Source organism: Fulmarus glacialis, unplaced genomic scaffold, assembly GCF_000690835.1.
Source record: "Fulmarus glacialis isolate BGI_N327 unplaced genomic scaffold, ASM69083v1 scaffold46154, whole genome shotgun sequence".
NCBI lineage: Eukaryota > Metazoa > Chordata > Aves > Procellariiformes > Procellariidae > Fulmarus > Fulmarus glacialis.
The window spans coordinates 808-4,803 of NW_009207008.1; the positions used below are offsets into that span (position 1 = coordinate 808).

At 41.4% G+C, this 3,996-nt stretch overlaps 1 long non-coding RNA gene across 1 annotated transcript; it reads right to left on the reverse strand.

Moving 5' to 3' along the window:
• Positions 1-771: 771 nt before the first annotated feature.
• LOC104071812 lies at positions 772-3,664 on the reverse strand. The gene is made up of 3 exons (XR_683504.1): positions 3,559-3,664; positions 1,488-1,572; positions 772-1,259 (listed from the first exon to the last, which is right to left on the reverse strand). It is a non-coding gene; the product is annotated as an uncharacterized LOC104071812 (long non-coding RNA).
• Between the last annotated feature and the right edge of the window lie 332 nt (positions 3,665-3,996).

Here is a 3,996-nt window from a genome sequence, read left to right on the forward strand (position 1 = left end):
CCAGAAAAGGGATACATTACCATCCATGCGGAGCTCCCAGGATTACTTCTGCATGACAGGTTTGTATTTAGAATGATTTCAGGCATCAAGGGAATCAACTGAGGGCAAAGACTGATCAACTTGAGCCCTTCAGTCTTTAAATAAACTTTCATAGAGCATTTTTCAAAACTGAAATAGATGATTCCTCTCAGAAAAAAAAAAAAATGGATTTTAATGTAACACTTGTCTGAATATATGGTCTCTTTGTTCTCTACACTTCCCCCCAGTTCATGGGATTTTTATATTTACAAGTCACTAGATTCAGGGAATGGAATAGAGATAATTTATACAACCCAGATTCACAAATACATCCAGACACCCTGCAGGAAAGGCACCAAACTGTATCAAACCAGATGAACAATTAAAGAAAAAAACCAGTTGTGTAGAACACAAAAGTTTGTAATAATAATTCGTTGGTTTATTTAACATTTTAACTCTCATGAAATGCAACAGCTATGCCTATAATTCAGCATTATCTAATAAAGCATATTTTTGATTTATGAATAATAATCTGTAAAACTGAAACAAACGACATTTAGCTGGGCACTTTTGCTTACAAGTAATTGCAAGTAACAGGTTTGCATTCATTGCATTATAGCAGAACCTTGACAGCCTGCTCCGTGATTGTGTTTTGTGGGACCAGGTTCTAACGCACACTGCTAGGAGAACAAAGTCCCTGACTGACAAACATGATGTCGGGATAAACTGGCAGGGAAGTTGAAGGGGAGAGGTAACATAAGAAGCATGTTTGTTATATTAATTACTAGTGACAAACTGGCAACTCCTCTCCCCTTATTTTTAGGGGTATAGATGATTTTAGAATGACAAATCCAGATGTACATTTAAGCTTCAATCCTGCAACTGTCTGTATGCAAGTGCCAAGAGGTCTTTGCCTACAGTAAGTTGCAGGACCAGAAGCTAAACTAATGCTATACTCGTATTTTCTTGCTTCACAGTGCAGAAAATGTTAAGACAAATACCATTTTGGAAGACAAGACAACGGCTCTCAATGTTATTCCTTTAAAAACACAACCCACGTGCGTTAAGATACGAAAAATACAATGCACAGACAGCAGTGCCTTTTCCACTTTTGTGTAGCACATTTAGGCAGTTGCATTTTCAGGCTTCTCAATCACGTATCTTCAAGTGACTTGATGCAGACTTATGGCTTAAGAGGCTTTTCCATGATCTGCAATCCAAGCCGTCCAACCATCAGTAAACTGTTAAACAGAATACTTGTTATAAAAAAAAGGCGGGGGAGGCAAAAATCCCATAAAGAACAAGAAACAAGAAAACATTGACGTGATTTCATTTAGCTGAACTCCACTGTAAAATTTCGTTTTTCACAGAACTTACCATGTAACATTTTTAAAACAATATAATCTACAAATAAGTTAAATAAAATGCCTATTCAAAAATACAGACAAGAACAAAAGACAGGTGACTACCTGGCACCAGCAATTATCCCAGGCATTGCTTTTCTGGAGTTGTAAAATCTCATTCCCATAACAGCAGACAAGGTTCCAGACGCCACTGTTGAAAAGAAGCCCGGTCAGATCTGTTTGAAATAGAAACACCAGCGCAGCACTGCAACGCGTGGATGTTTAGCAGTGCCAACCAAACAGGCCTATGTCTACAGGCAGGAACGCCTCCCTCCTCTCTGCGTATGCAAACATTTTACTTATTTTTGTTAAACAGTAAAGTTGTTGCAAGCTTCTCAGCAGCTTTGGTAAGCACGCCCCGCTGCTCATTAGAAGCAAGTAGATCTCATCAGGCTTGAGACCACTTGTCTAATTGCCCACAACCTCCAATCCTCTGGGCAGATCACTAACTCTCCCTCAGTTTCCCCTTACTTGCAGAAGAACGGTTATTTCCTTGAATACAGATAGGCTCAAAACTGCCAGAAAGCTGGGACAGTGACAAAGTTCACTATGTGGGAGGCAAATATTACTACAGTTCCCGTTTCTCTGTGACATTCTGAACTGGAAGGTGGCACTAAATACTACAACTAGAAATAAAACCACCCCACCTGAAAATATGAATTAGCAAACAGAAAGCAATCTAAGGGATCAAACTGAAAGAGCAACTAACATTTTAAACATTACTGCAAATTATTTAATCTCTAAGTCTGGAAAAAAAATCCCATCAATATTCACGTAAAAGTTACAGGGCCATTGTTTCTTCAAAGAAGAAAGGCAGGCGAAGGTGTTGTATACCTTTCTCCAAAGCTTCAAGTTTGTTTGCATCAGACAGGGCAAAAGGTATTCAAAAGATACTCTGTCAAGGTTCTTCTTCTGGATTTCTACCCTTGATGTACTATGACCAACCTAAAGCTCAGCGGGAGCTGCAACTGCATGCCGCAGCAGGGCTGAGGAGGAATGGATGAGTAAAGAGCTGTACTAGACTAGGACACAACACTGCTTTCAAGGGGTCCACTTGAAGGCACTACAGGCATGACATCAGGATATAAGGAAGCTGCTCATCTTTCTGTCACGACACTGCCTAAAAACTCATGCCGGAGATGCACAGCCACTCCCACGGCATGCCAGAGTGGAAGAGAAAGTTCACAAGTGGAAACTTTGCTTCTTATTGAGCTGTGTTTTACATTTCATTCCTTACTGACAAGGCAGCTTGGTCCTCTGCAGTATCTACCAGGGGCTTCATAAAGCCTTTCAGCACATTACGTGATCAAGACCCATTGGTTTTAAGTAGTCTTAAATCACTGTAATGCTATAGTATCATAATTAATCACTAATAATACTGTGGTGTAGTTACAGAACTAGAAGGAACCTCAAGAGGTCACCTAGGCTAACCTAGTGCCCAAAGGCAAGATCAATTCCTGACAGATAGTGGTCTAACCAGTTATTAAAAGTCCTGCAGTGATGGAAGTCCCTGAGGTTCACCTCATCTCTTCCAGTGCTTAATAATACTTTCCGCTGTCATTTTATCCTTCTCCTTCACCTGAAGGGTTAACTGCAAGCTAAGCCCACAACTTCTTGTCCCATCTATCATAAGCAAGGAGAATAGATTGTTCCCTCCTTTCTTTCATATACTTCAGACTGTTTCTTCAACAGCATATGATGCATTAAAACCTATACTGCTCTTCTTCTGAGATGCTTGTGCAAACCAATATTCCATAAAGCCACATACTGCTTGTCACAGTGCTTTCACTATTGCTAAAATGCCTATTCCATGACCACAGACTAAAAATGCTGCTTCAAACCCAAACATTTTTCACATATGTTTCCTGTGCCTACATTAGTTTAACACGGTATCTCGTCTGGCAGAGGAGATAGGTATTTCTCACCAACTCTGGCTTCCAGAAGGACAGCCTAGGTCTTGGAGCCAGGTACCGTGCTCTTACACAAATACCTCCTGGTTATGGGCAGGAGGTCCTGCCACCACTTACAACATTTGTGTAAATAAAAGGGCACTGATAGGCTGGAATGTGCTAGAAAAAAGATTACTATTCCCACTGCTACCAGTCATGTTTAGTACTTGGGTGCCGAGCAAACTTACCGAGGGAAAGCCACACATTCTTTGGATCTTTGGACTGCTGGTAGGCACCTAGTCCTGCTAAGCCACCAAAGAGAAGACCAGCTGCTAGAGAAGGGACGCTGCCTTGAATAAAATGAAAGATAAAGCAGTTAGTGAAAGAACACATATAAAGCATGTCTGCAAAACAAACAAAAGCACTTGCAAGTTCACATTCTCTACTAAAAAGAAAAAAAAATCACAAACCCAATCTAAACCAAACAAAAGATATTGGAATGGGTTTTTTTTTATTAGCAAGACACTTTGCAGACCTCAGCCGAGCACCGTTTCCACGCAACAAGGACTAAGCACGCTTTGCCGAGGTCACTCCCCGCAGCGGGCCAGGGCCTTGCGGAGAGGCAGCCTCCCGCGGGGCGCTCCGGGGGCCGGCAGACACCCCGCCACCGCCCAGAGCGGGATTTA